Source organism: Trachurus trachurus (genome assembly GCF_905171665.1).
Source record: "Trachurus trachurus genome assembly, chromosome: 7".
NCBI classification, from domain to species: Eukaryota; Metazoa; Chordata; class Actinopteri; order Carangiformes; family Carangidae; genus Trachurus; species Trachurus trachurus.
Window position 1 is genome coordinate 33,731,127 of NC_139901.1, and position 15,398 is coordinate 33,746,524.

A 15,398-nucleotide genomic window follows, 5' to 3' on the forward strand; every position below is an offset into this window, starting at 1 on the left:
TAGCAGCACGCGGGGATCGTGTCCTCGGTATAAAGCACAGTCAGTCAGTCTTATTGGTGATCGATTTGATCATCATCAGCATCGAGCCGAATTCGTTTCTGATCAGCTTTTTCCTTTATTATATTGAATGAGTTCTGCTTACTGACACGTTGAGGCTGTTGTGTGGTTACTAGACTAGACTATAGACCTCTATGTGCTCTGACACATGACATCCTAAATAATTGATTAAAATGATGTGCAAAACAAACCAAAGGCCATCTTCATCTTCATCTTCCCCCCTCTGCAGCTCAACCACCACACCGACCGTATGTTCCCATCTCACACCCCAACCAGGCCTCTTTAGAGTCTTAGACCTAGACACAGACACACACAGACAGGTATCTGAGCCTCCGGTCATACCGACATGGGAGGAACATTTTCATTTTTCATCCATTAGAAACTCCAAGTTCATATAAATAACCGGCATGAAGCCATGAAGCTACAATGAGGAGGTTTTTTTTTCTGTGTGTGTGAATGATCAACAGGGTTTTACTCCCGTTAAAGGGAACTCCAGTTCACTAGTCGTCAGCAGCTCCATCAGGTCTGTGGTGTCGTCGGGGAGTTCAGGTTTATAGTTTATTAGTTAAAGCAGAAGTAAGCAATATGTTTGTGTTAATATAAGTCTTAAATAGTTGTATCTTCCGACAGCAATCACTTCTATAGAGTGTTTGGTCTGAAACACGGGTCTGTCAGTCACTCTGCTCTGCTCTGAGCCCAGGAGAAAACTTTCCTTGTATCCTACAACCTTTATCCAATGAGGAGAGAGAACGGCATAAAGGGGCAGTCCTCTCTGTGTGTGCAGCCAAGGGATGCGCGTGAATGTGGTGACGTAGGGACGAGGGCGGGGACTGCTAACTCCATCTGCTGACAGGAAGTTAGACAAAACCACCGGATCGCTTACTGCTGCTTTAACTCACATAGCAGCTCCTAAACTTCCACATGTGCAGAGTCACGCCAGGAATACACTGGGTTTTTTACCTGCTACACCAGGCACGGACGCGACACGACACGGCTTCACTGTTTGTTGTTGCAGCTGTCAGCTTCACCTTGTCAAGCTGCAGTAAATGAGTGACTTTATGTATCTCAACACATTTTTACATCCTTCCTGTTAACATGGATTGACAGTACCTTTTTCACAGGTAATTTGCTGACTATGTAGGGTTTGCAAGTGCAGACTATATTAAATGGTATCAATTAACTGTTTAAAGCAGAAGTAAGCGATCCGGTCGTTTTCGCTAATGCTGCGTTCCAGGCAGGCTTTTGAAACCGTAAATTACATCTTCAAGTCACAACTTACCGTTCCAGGCAACCCACTCGTGTTTCTCCGACCTGTTTTACCTGTGAAAGTCACTATAACGGCCACTCGTAACTTCTGACCCGTGAACTCGTACCAGATCGAACTGGTACGACTTCACAGGTCGGCAAAACACGAGTTACGGGTTTCCTTGAACGCACCATAACAGTCCTCGTCCCTACGTCACCACATTCACGCGCATCCCTTGGCTGCACACACAGAGAGGACTGCCCCTTTATGCCGTTCTCTCTCCTCATTGGATAAAGGTTGTAGGATACAAGGAAAGTTTTCTCCTCGGCTCAGAGCAGAGCAGAGTGACTGACAGACCCGTGTTTCAGACCAAACACTCTATAGAAGTGATTTCTGTCGGAAGATATAACTATTTAAGACTTATATTAACACAAAAATATCGCTTACTTCTGCTTTAACTGTTTAACTACACGATCGTGGATCCACAATGTAACAAAACAAACCCCATAATGTTGCACAGCTACTGGCTTTGCCTCTGGTACATGAGACATTTATTTTAATCACTTTTTAAACGTAATATATTGGTTTTATACACAGTTCTCTGTAGTTTTCTACCTGTTGGAGGGTCGACGAGGAAATAAAATAGACCCGGCGCGAAAAAGAAGAGAAACGCCGACACATTTCGCGTCGCGGCCGTTCCCAGTGTATTTCAGCCGTCAGACTGAACAGAGACGAGCCGAATAACAACAGTAACGTCTCAGTGACAGACGGAGGAACTCTTTTTTTTTTTTTTTTTATAACTTTTTATTGGTTTCCATCGGAAAACATAAAAACAGGACAAGAGCAGAAAGGGCTCAACAACAACAAGACAAAAAAAAAAAAAAAAAAAAAGGAAATTATATATGTATATAAGTAAAAATAAATAAATACAAAAAACAAACACAAGACAAGAGAAAAGAAAAAAAAGGGAAAAGACATCCCCCTTCCCACCCCACCCCACCCCAGGCAGCAAGGACACATCAGTACAAGGACAGGCTCAGAACATCAGACTATACTTGGACAAAAAAAACAAAAAAACAAAAAACAAACAGAGGAAACACACAACATACAAGGCTCTAGACATCAGTTTGGGGGCACAAAAGGTTCTTAATTTTTTCTATTGACGAAGTCCAGGAGGTAATAGTGGCTTGCTTTGCGTTGTGCATTCTGGCTACTGACAGCTCCATATACAGGATATCTAACAAAGAAAATAGCCAGTGAGACCGAGAAAGAGAATGAGGTGGTTGCCAGCGAAGTGCTAGCATCTTTTTGGCAGCTGTCAGGCTAGCAAACAAAACATGGTAATGGCAACTAGGTAAATTCAAAGCAGAGGTATCATTCAATAAAAACAATTTGGGACAGTACGGAATTAATACATCAAAAAGTTTAGTCAACGTTAAGGATACCATTTCCCAAAAGGTTGTGACTTCTGGACAATACCAGTACATATGCATGAAAGATCCAACATCACGATTTGGGCAGAGATCACAATTAGGAGAGGATACAAGTTTCATTAAATTGAGTCTTCTAGGTGTAAGATACATCCTATGTAAAAATTTGAAGTGTATCAATTTGTGATTGGGATTTTTGGAAACATGATCTAGATTACTCCAAACAGTTGTCCAGCATATATCCTTCTCAGAAATATTAAGATCTCTACTCCAAATATAACCAATATTTAAAGATTTATAACCAGAATTTAAAAGAGCGTACATTTTGGATGTTAGACCTTTAGTTTTACCTCTGACATTTAATAAAGAGTAAAGTGGATGAGTTGCCAACTTTCCACCCCATGGAACGCCATAAGTGCGCATAGCTAGTCTGAGTCTAAGATAAAAGAAAAAAGAACTCTTTGCGACATTGTACAGGGAACACATATCATCAAAAGATCTCATCCCATTTTCTTCCCAAACATCCATTAAAGTGTTGATTCCCTTAGTAGACCATTGAGGGTGCTTAAAAGGAGCTCCTCCCGTGGTGAGGTCAAAATTGTTGAAAAGAGGGCTATGTGTGTGCCATTTTAAAGAAATCTGACATTGTTTCTCTATTGCTCGCCATGTTGACAATAAAAAAGACATAATAGGACCAAGTTGGCGTTGAGTACTCTTGGAAGGGAAAGCAGAGAAAACAAGGTCCTGTAACCTATGTGGGTAAGCCAAATTTTCTTCAATTGGTCTCCAAGAGACCACCATAGATGGATCAAACCAAACAGATATTGGACGAATTATATAGGACCAAGAGTACAATTTAAAATTTGGAACATTTAAACCCCCATCCTTCTTGCTCCTTTGTAGTGTAGACAACTTGAGACGTGGTCTTTTACCACCCCATATAAAGTTTGAAGTGATCTTATTCAGACTGTCCCAGTAGTTTTTGGGAGGTGCAAGAGGAATCATATTTGAATAAAAATGTATTCTTGGTAGAACATCCATTTTAATTATGGATATTCTTGCTGACATTGAAATAGGTAATTTTGTCCATCTTTCCATATCTTCCTCAACACGTTTAGATATGTGTTGGAAATTTTTGGTAGAGATAGCTGATAAGGTGGGATAAATATCAACACCTAGGTATTTGAAAGAATTAACCACCGAGATAAGAGATGGGAGTGTAGATAAACTAACAGATGGATTTAAAGACATTAGTTGAGACTTAGTCCAATTAATCTTGTACCCAGAAAGGTTACTAAACTGAGCAAAAGTTTCCAAAACATGGGGAATAGAATTTAAAGCGTTATTAACATATAACAAAATGTCATCAGCAAACAAAGATATGTGGTGGTGTGTATTGCAAAAGGTGATAGGTTCAATAAGTGGGTGTTGTCTAATACTCTGAGCCAGAGGTTCCAGAGAAAGAGCAAAAAGGAGTGGGGAAAGAGGACAGCCTTGGCGTGAACCTCTACAAATAGAAAAAGGAGTGGACAATATATTGTTAGCTGTAACTACAGCTGTAGGGTTAGAATATAGAACCTTAATCATTCCAACAAAACCCTGCCCAAAACCAAATTTACTAAGGACCTCCCACAAGTACTGCCACTCGAGCCGATCGAAAGCTTTCTCGGCATCGAGAGACAGCACTGCGCAGGGGTCCTCAATATCTTGGGAAAAATGTATCACATGTAATAGTCTACGTATATTATCCCCTGCTATGCGGGATTTCACAAAACCGGTCTGGTCTTGATGTATTAGTTTTTGTAAATGAGATTCAATTCTTGAGACTAATACTTTGGCATACACCTTCACTTCGGTACACAGGATACTCAAGGGCCTATAGTTATTACAAAATAAGAGATCTTTTTTAGGTTTAGGAAGAACAGTCAATAAAGCCAAATTTACATCATTAAGAAAAGAACCATTTTTAACTGACATTAATATCATATCTAACATATATTGTCCAAGTTCTTCCCAAAACATAGCATAGAATTCTGGAGGGATGCCATCCCATCCAGGGGATTTTCCTCTTTTCATATTGAGAACAGCATTTTTAAGTTCATCTAGGGTAATAGGGGATTCCAACTTAATTGCTTCCTCTTGAGTTATGGAGGGGAGATTGAGATTTTCCATAAATTCACTGCATTTTGACATATTTAATGACAACTCTGAGCTATACAGGTTAGAGTAAAAGTTGCGAAATTCTGCATTTATTTCTTGTGGGTCCGTTAATATCCCCTCCGAGGAGCTGATAGCTGTTATGTTTGAAAATTTTTCATTTTGTTTGATCCTTAAGGAAAGTAGATGACTGGGCCTAGGTCCATTAAAGTAATAATTTCTTCTAGCTCTTAACATTAGAAATTCTGCCCTTTGCCTCAGCAGTGAGTTAAGCTCAGAGCGTGTGGCATCCAGGCTCACTTTGATATCATCAGAGGGACAAACTTGATGTGTGTTTTCTAAATCAAATAATTTGGTCTCTAACTGATTAATTTTCTCTAATCTAGTTTTATTTTGGTAGGCTGAAAATGATATTGTGGTGTTACGTATAAATCCCTTTAAAGCACCCCAAAAAAAACGTGGGTCATTAACAGAGTTTTCATTTATACTTATAAATTTTTGTAACTCATCCTTAAAGAACTGACAAAAGTCAACATTACAAAGCAAAGATGAGTTAAAACGCCACCGTATACTTTTTCTGGGTGTGTTTTTAAGAGTTATCTTGGAAAGTACAATATTATGATCTGAAAGAGAAGTAGGTAGAATCATTGCGCTATGAATTTTACCTATCAGTGAGGCAGAAATAAAAATATAATCAATACGAGAGTATGATTTATGCCTATTAGAGTAAAAACTATATAGAGATAGTGTTGGATTGATTGCACGAAAAGTGTCAATGAGGCTGAAATCAGCCAAAAGTTTGGTAAAACTGTCTGAGGAAGCTTTGTTTGAGTGCTGAGTTAAATAATTTGAACGATCTATTGTAAGGTAGGTGGCATTCATATCTGCACCAAGAATTAAAGCAAAATCGTGCATGTTGGATAACAAATCTATTAAGCAAGTAAAAAAGTCTGCACTATAAACATTTGGAGCATAAATGGATAGGAATGCCACCTTTATGCCTGCTAGAATTGTTTTAACATATGTTATACGACCGTCGTCACTCCCATATTTTCCCAAGACAGTAAGTGACAGGTTGCGTTTTAGCACCACTAGAGAGCCTCTAGATTTAGATGAAAAAGAACTAGAGGCTGCTACATAGTATGTTTTATTACTAAAACGATTAACATCATTATTTCCTAAATGTGATTCCTGGATAAACGCCACATCTACTTGCTGCCGGTGTAAGAGGTCTAAGCAAGCAGTGCGCTTCACAGGATTATTTAGCCCATTAGTATTAAAGCTGGCAAATTGTAATGTTGTCATTTTAACAATATAATTTCTAAGTGCAGGAAGATATAAAGAGACCATAAGTTGTTCAAGACTTTCAAAAATAGGACACACACCTGTCTGTGTATACACCCATCAAGAAATAAACAATTCCCATCCTTGCTGCCCTCCCCTCCCAAAAAACAAAAAGCAAAACAAAATAAGACAAAAAGATAACAAAACATAGCCAGTGAACTAAGGAGTGGCACAAAAACAACAAACTAAAATCCTAACTACTTGGACACTTGACACTGAGAAAGTTGGCAAAGCCCAGCGGTTGATGCCCAACCCCATCATAACAATTTTTTTGCAGAATAATAATGAAACAAAAATATTTCTCTTTGCATATTCGCTAGGGTTTTTACCCCTCTTTATTTTATTTATTAAATTTTTTTTTTCCTTTTTTTTTTCTTCTAACAACCGTTTCACCCTCTCCACCCCCCTCCTCTATTATTTCAATGATACGTGATTATCTCAAAGCAGAGAGGGGGAAGAGAAAATGAAAAAATAATTTTAAAAAAAGAAAAAAAAAAAAAGAAAAAGAAAAAGGAGAAAAAGAAAAAAAAAAGTTCACTCGTCCCTCTGGCATTTGCCAATATCAAGTCCGTTTCTTTCTCTTCTTTTTTCTTTCCTCTTTTAGAATCCTCTCTTCTCTTGGGTTACTTCTCTCTCCCTCTTTTTAACTCAAAATCTTCGTGACAAAAATAAAACAAAAACAAACAAACAAAAACAACAACAACTCACGTCTTGTCTTGTAAGCAATGTGTAGGGTAGTCTATTAAGAGAGGGGAAAAAACGAGGGAGAGAACCCAGTTCACCTACTCCTATCAAATGTTATCATGTAGGAGAGGATTCAACTTGACAAACAAAAGAAAACAAACAAAACAAAAACAGCAACAACAAAAAGTCTGAGTGCACTTGCCTACCAGTAGATTACCCGGCGATACGCCGATTATACACGCACTCAGTCCGTCGGGCTGCCACCTCTGGATGTCGCGGCATCAGCCCCCGCTGTGTCCTCTTTCGCCAAGCCTAAAAAAATCTCGGCTTCCTTGCGGGTGTTGAAGATATAGTTGGCGGAACCTTTGATCAGCTTCAGCCTTGCGGGAAACAAAAGAAAAGCTTGGTAACTCTGCTTTCTTGCTTCATCCATAGCTGTAGAAAACTCTCGCCGCCGCGAGATGGTGAAGTTGCTGTAGTCAGCGCTGAAGGTGATCACTCTGCCGCTCTCATGACTCGGTGGTCCTTCCTCCCCGCGTGCAGCCTCTCTGGCCGCCTGGAGAATGCGATCTCTGTCGGTGAATCTGAGCAGATAACAGATGATCGTCCTCGGTCCAGCGTCGTCCGATCTCTCCGGTCCCACTCGGTGTGCTCTCATGATATCTGGTTTTGGACTTTTCAGCTTGGGTAGCCATTTAGGGAGAATTTTTGAAACATACTGGCAAACATTTTCGCCCTCTGCTCCCTCCGGGATCCCCCGTATCCGTACGTTGTTCCGTCGGCTTCTGTCTTCAAGATCCGCTATTTTTTGCTCCAGGTCACATATTCTCCGTCGGTTGTTGTTTGCTACTTTTTCCGTGGAGTCTGTGCGTTTGGTTATAGCTGAAGTTACCTCCTGCAGTTTCGTCACCTCGTGGGTAACAGCATCAACATCCAGTCGGATCTTGGTAAGAGTGTCACTTAGTTCTTTGAATTTCTCGTCCAAATAGTCTCTGTTTCTGGCCAGAGCTTGTTCAACTGCTTCGGCGACGGTGACGGCAATAGCCCCTTGATCCATGATGCAGGCCAGGTGTGTTGAGTTGGTGGCCGGTCGATGTGTAGGCTAATTAAATTGAACGCTCGTTTGTTAAGGGGGGAGAAAATAAAAAAAAATATTGTTGCTGTACTCCGGGGTTTAAAACTTAAATGTCAATGCATAGTACAAAGAGAAAAGGCAAAAAACTGAAGTTATTTAAAAAGTTTGGGGAAGCGGGGCAGGAGCCTCTAGGTAGACGCAGCCATCTTTCTTTCAGGTCACGTGACGGAGGAACTCTTCATCTCCTCTCATGTTCATCACAGACTCTGAATCAGATCTAACTCTACGTTCAGGTGTGAGAACATCTGGTTTGGTTTGTTTGTTTGTTCACACTGATGTGAAACTGAATCTGATCTGGTGATGTGGTGGTGATGAACGTACGACTGAGATGAGTTTAACAGGCAAGGCAATTTTATTAGTATAGCCCGTTTTTACCACCAGTTTGTCTCAAAGGGCTTTACATCCCATCATAACAACATCCTGTGTCCTTAGACCCTCACATCCACTGAGGAAAAACTCCATGGAAAACCCTTTTAACAGGGAAAACCAGGAGAAAGCTCAGGGTGAGCAACAGAGGAGGGATCATCACCCAGCTGCTACAAACCGTGGACGTGGAGGTTTTACAGTAAAGACGTTTGAAAGGCGTTGGGCAGACGGGGAATCTCTAAATAGAACAGTATGATTATGATTATGAAACTGGACCAGTCAGTGGAGACACAGACAGGTCTGACAGCCAATAGGAACGCAGCAGCAGAGGGACGGTTATGACATCATCGCCTGGTCACAGTCATTTATCATAAAGGTTAAACTGGTTTCAACTCATCTGTATTTATAAAAACATCTAGATGAAACCAACAGAAATGTTACCGGTCCTCTTTTAATGACATCATCACACTGCGCCCCCTTCCTCTTCTTTTTCTTCTATGGTTTAAAGGAGAACTCCGGTCATTTTTGTCCCCTAAATCGTTGTCCTGATGGTCACCCAGTGCAAAAAACGCGACTAAAATTGCTGCAGGCAAACCAGAGTTACCATGGCTACCCGGCACTAGGGATAGCCACAACGCTAACCCATGGGGGCAATTCTTTCAACCACAACAAACACTCAGAAAACAATCAGATATCTCTGGTACATGACTGGAATCCTTAGAGACACCACTGAACTCATATAGTGTACAGTATAAACAGTATAAACTTTGTGTTTCTGCATGTAGTCACTCACCTCAGATAGCCCAACTCTGAAACATCCTGGAAAGACATTACTATCCCATCACAGAGCGCCTGCTCTCCCCGCCACAGAAACTAACACTTTGTCCTTGTTGTGATGATTTCTTTACTAAAATAAACGGTGGAGCAGTGCAGTGGTGATGTCCAGAATATTAGTAAAGAAATCATCACAACAAGGAAAAACTATTTGTGTAACTCTGGTTTGCCTGCATCAATTTTAGTCGCGTTTTTTGCTCCAACCAACACCGGGTGACCATCAGGACAACGATTTAGGGGTCAAAAATGACCGGAATTCTCCTTTAATGACACCTGAGTGGAGCCACTAACTGTTTATCTGGAGGAGCTTCATTTCTAATATTGATGAGCATCTATTGACATTAACATCATGGATGTATTTGCAGCTCTTCTGCTTCTTCAGGTGTATGTGTGTTTTATAAAACTCTGTTCAGACTTAGAGGCATAAAATGATCAGAAAAAAGACGATTAAATTTGTTAATCGCAATTATTATTTGTATGGATTTTAATCGTCAACTAACACATTAAAGGTACATTGTGTAGGAATTCCTCCCATCTAGCGTTGTGGTTGTATATCTCAAGCAGCTCAGTCGTATTTTTCATGCTGCATTCACCTGAAATTGGGCAGACGGCAGACGGACGAAAGTACGTAACGGCATAAACAAGCCTCTATGTAAACAAGTGGTCCGTCAGCACGAGGCAAAACAATACACGTGACAACATGTTGTCATGGCGATGTGGTATTGTTTTACCATCTTTCTCTGGACTTCTGTGAACGTAAAAACATGGCGGCACCACATGGCAGCAGCACCGAGCTTACCCGCTCCATGTAGATATGAATGATATGAACGGCTCATTCAGAGCTGAAAGGAACACTTCACTTTGTTGATGGGGGGATTACTGGTTAATGAAAAACAGACTGAAGAACCAAATAATCCATTTTCATGAATAGAGAATGTCGTGAAAATTTCAGCCGTTTGCTGTTGGTGAATAATGAAATAGAGACTTGGCCGGCCGACACGATTTTATTTCCTTGCAAGGAAAGGTCAGTTCTACCCGAGTGGGTGATGGTAAAGAAAAGACAAAGACAACGGGAAAACCTAAACATTTATAGCTGAGGGAAGGTCCACTTCTGGGGTGTGTTTGTGTCCTTTGTCCGGCCCCTTCCCTGATTGTGTTTTCACACCTTCACCTTTGAAGGTATCATCACCGGTCTCCCGAGGTATTATATGGAGTTAAGAGATACAATTTAAAATACAAAGGGGTTTGAGTGTGAATGAGGAAGTGGGAAGTTGGGCATCACAGATGGTTAAGTGTAAAGGAACTTGAATTCACAATTGCAGAAGGAAGTCTGGGAAAGTAGAAAGGTGTAGGAACGTCTCAAGTGATTAAAAACAAAGGAATATTAAGATTTACCGTTACAAGAACAGAAGAAGTTACACAATGGGCCTCATTCAGGAACCGTTCTTAAAGCAGAAGTGAGTGATCCGGTCGTTTTCGCTAATGCTGCGTTCCAGGCAGGCTTTTGAAACCGTAAATTACAGCTTCAAGTCACAACTTACGACTTTGTAGCGTTTCAGGCAACCCACTCGTGTTTCTCCGACCTGTTTTACCTGTGAAAGTCACTATAACGGCCACTCGTAACTTCCGACCGGTGAACTCGTACCAGATCGAACTGGTACCACTTCACGGTCGGAAAAATACGAGTTTCCTTGAACGCACCATAACAGTCCTCGTCGCTACGTCACCACATTCACGGCGTTCCTTGGCTGCACACACAGCCCTGCATGCCGTTCTCTCTCCTCATTGGATAAAAACTGTAGGATACGATAAATGTTTTCTCCTCGGCTCAGAGCAGAGCAGAGGGACTGAGAGACCCGTGTTTCAGTCCAAACACTCTATGTAAGTGATTGCTGTCGGAAGATATAACTATTTAAGACTTATATTAACACAAATATATCACTCACTTCTGCTTTAAGAACAAATTTGTTCTTAAGTCCTACTTACGAAGTTTTTACGAAGATTGTGGCATTCATGAATATTTTCTTATCCAGAATTTGTTCTTAACTAAGAACAAAATCTACGAACAGTCAGGAGTATACTTACGCACTTTTAGGTGCTGAGACTTCTGCAAAAATAACCGATTATAGCGTTTTCTTTTGTTCTGCAGTTGTATGATATTATATGATTTGAATAAGAATTATTTTCTTATCTTTTATGATGTTTTTAATAATCTTATATATTAATAATAATAATTGACAAATCATTGCAGTCTCTTAAAAAACATTATAGACACTTAATTCATAGCAGTTTTTTTTTCTCGTTTTTTTTTTTTTTTGGGGGGGGGGGGCTATGATTTTCTCTCTGATAACAACCGAAGAGCTGCATCCACTGCTGACGCTAGGCTACTAAATATAAATATAAAAATATAAACTAAATATAAGCCTTTTGTTTGTTTCTTTGTTTCATTCCTGCCGCAGTAGCGCCACTTCACTACTTAAGTTCTTTTTACGTTTGGAGTCTGGTGCTCCCTCCCAGATTTTCATTTGAGCATTTCAACTTTCCTTCTCACTTCACCTTCTCTGCTCAGTGCCTGTGGTCTCTGTTTGCACACGGCCCTGCAGTCTCATGTCCTTTTACGGGCATTGATGTGGCCGTTACCTATGTTAATCCTATGTTAATTAGACTCACCTGGCACACGCCCTCAACTTACGAGGAGATGGCATTCATCAATGTAGGAACACAGCTGCGAACAATTCTGAGGCTTACGAACGCGTTGATGAATCTGACGTAGGGTTTTCTTAAGGAACTTCTTAAGAACAACTTAAGAAAGAATCTAAGAAGGTTCTTAAGAAGATATTGGTGAATGAGGCCCATTGTCCCTTTAATGACTGTGTCTCTGAGGCCTCTGGTGGGTCGACGGTTCAGTTCAGAGACTGACTGGTTGTTGTTGTTGTTGTGGAAGAAAAGTCTGACGTGTTGTTTGATGATGTCAGCACTTTAGTGGTTTGGGACTAAAACAAACTCTGTGACGCAGAGACGCTGGAAGTCTGAGAGTCTGTGTCTGTGTTGTTGGGTCTCTGTAGTTATGTGATGGAGAACCTGTTCAGAAAGTGCACATTCACTCTTATGAAATGAAAACTGTCTCATCATCGTTTCGCTCTTCGACCACCGGTCACTTCCTCATCTTCCTCAAAGGAGTTTTAAATCGAAAGCAGCTGGACTTGGTTATTTGTCTGGGAAGACGTTTCACCTCTGTAATGGTACATTTGAATATTCCTTTGTTTTAATCATTTGTAACATCTCCACACACCCTGCTTTCCCCCAAGGTCTCAGATCTCCTCATGTTTGTTACCCATTTGTGTATTTTAATGTCTAAACCTTGTAATTGCATTCCAAGTTTCAGAGACACCCAACCTCTCACTTTGCCATGATATACTCAAACCCTTTTGTATTTTAAATTGTGTTGATTAGAGCTCTTAATCACACTCCAGGATGTCGGTGCCGATACCTGTGAAAGACGAGAGTGTGAGAAGACATCCTGAGTCGGGGGCCACGACCCCACAGCAGACTAAAGATGTAAACACACCCGAGGGCTGGGCTTTTCCTTTTCCTCAGGTAGAAATGTTCAGATTTCCTGATGTTCAGGGTCTTTTCCTAACCATCACCCGCTCGGGTTGGAGCCGACCTTTCCTTGCAAGGAAATAAAAACAATGTCGGCCGGCCAAGTCTCTATTTCATTATTCACCAACAACAAACAGCAAAAAATGTCCACGACGACACCGCTCATCCAAGAGGCTTCATCAGTTATTTTAGAGGTTAAATACTGGGTCTCCACACCAGATAGTTGGACCAGTCTCAGCCTGGTCAGATGAACATGAACTGATGAAGCCTCTTGGATGAAGGTGAAACGTCTTCCTAGACAAATAACTAAGTCCAGTTGCTTTCGATGTAAAACTCCTTTGAGACACTATGACCTGGACAAATGAGAATCTGCACAGGCTTCCTCATCGACTTTCTCATTTCACAGTTTTAGAGCCTAAACAACAACGAGGAGAACAAAGAAAAAAACCAACAAAACAATCAGTCAGTGAGTTTGATTGTATCTGGTGTGATGATAATGGACTTAATAATCCTTCGGGTTCATCAGATAAACTGAGCTCAGTGGAGAAATGAAGTCTGAAAGAGCAACAATGAATCGACTCATCAAACAGATAAACGGATCGTTGGATATTGAATCATCTTCATCGTCTCGTTGTGATGACACTCAGATCTCCACACTGCAAAAACTCAAACTCTTACCAAGAATATTTGTCTTATTTCTAGTCAAAACAAGTCTCATTCTACTTAAAATAAGACTCATCACATTAAAAAGCAGCTTGTTCTTAGACACTTTTTACTTCTTTCAAGCAGATTTTTACTTGAAATAAGTAGAAAAATCTGATAGTGGAGCAAGTTTTTCTTCCTTATTACAAACACAAAAAACCTGCTTTCACTGGCAGATTTTTCTACTTATTTCAAGTGAAAATTAGTTTGAAACAAGTGAAAATGATCTAAAAACAAGTTCATTTTTAGGCGATGAGTCTTATTTTAAGTGGAAAGAGATTAGTTTTGACTAGAAATGAGACATTTTGACAAGAAATAAGACAAATATTCTTGGAAAGATGTAGAGTTTTTGCAGTGTGAGTCCCTCCTCGTCATGTAGCAGTAACACTTCAGCCCGTCCTCTCTGTCCAGGTCTGACCAACGACCTTGAGTGGACGCTTGGCGCTCGGACTCGGACTCGGACGCGGTCGGTCGGTCGGTCGATCCGGATGGTTCTGGCTCGCGGCCCAGTGAAGCTGCTGACGGAGCTTCCTGTCACTCAGCAGAGAGTCGACACGGCTCAGTGTCACTATCAGCACCGTCCTGCAGCGTCGGGTCTCACTGTGTCGCTCTGTCTCACAGGAACAGTTGTGGTTGTTGTTGTTGTTGTGCGAGCTGTGTGTGCTTTTAAAAACGGTATTTTTGGGGGAACGGCTTTTACCAGATTAAGAGGCCGAGCACCAGAACTCTGCTGCTGCATATTATAGCTTTATTTCACAGACTCCAAGTCCAACAATTGACACAAACAAAGAAACAGACAGTACACAGTCTGTCCACACACAAACTAAAAACGGTGCAGCTGTTCGGACCAGTATTTCCAAAACATGGAAGTGTATTTTGTGTCACTCTGAGTTGGGTCAGTCAGAGACATTATAATTCCATTTTTTGATCGATACAGTCTGCAGATAAATTTATAAATAAAATTTCTTAACAAAGCATTGAATGTGGGGACATTACTGGACACAAACAAGTGGCTTGCACTTTCCCACCGTGGATACGAAGGGCGTCATTATACACAACCTTGATCTTATTGATCTTAACTTTACTAGAACTGCACCAGAGCTGTGCTGTATGTAGCGGTGTACAGTCAGTAGCTCTAAAGAGAGCAGTTTTAACATCCTTTGAACACATGTGAAATTTACGAGCGATCATGTTTGCTTGACAGACAAAAAGAGGGAAACTTTCGCTTTTGGTCCTCCTTAGTTCTAGCTATCTATATTATTCAGTGGCTTGATAATATGACTAGAGCTGCAACAAATAATCGATAAATTGTACAATAATCGATTATTAAATTGATCTTTAACTATTCTGATAATCTAATAATCAGTTTGAGTAGTTTTTTTAAAGAAAAAAAAGTCCAGATTCTCTGATTCCAGCTTCTCAAATGTGAATATTTCTGGTTTCTTTGTGCCTTTATGACAATAAACTGAGTCTCTCTTTGGTTTGTGGACAAAACAAGACATTTGAGGACGTGATATTGATATTTTTTAACATTTTATTGACCATCAACTAATCGATTCATCGTTTAAATAATCAACAGGTTAATCGATAATGATAATAATTGTTATTTGCAGCCCTGCATATGACAGAAATACGCCCAATCCTCTCTGCAGCACCCTAGAGGTTGTGTTTGTTATGTTCAGTGGGTTTTGTTAGAGACTCTGAGGCCGAGTGATGACAGAGGGAGTTTCCTCTCCAACAGATCAACGGCCGATATCTCAGCGACTCCACCGTCATCACATCTTCTCAGGATCATTTACAAGTCTCTGTTTGGCTCAGCAGGTTCAGAGGAGGAGGAAGC

The 15,398-nt window shown here is 40.6% G+C and overlaps 1 protein-coding gene across 1 annotated transcript in view; it reads left to right on the forward strand.

The window, feature by feature from the left end:
- The window catches only part of gdap1l1 (ganglioside induced differentiation associated protein 1-like 1), a gene marked incomplete at both ends in the record, with an annotated part of 43,292 nt that overhangs the window by 6,625 nt on the left and 21,269 nt on the right, over window positions 1-15,398 (forward strand). The window lies entirely within an intron of this gene.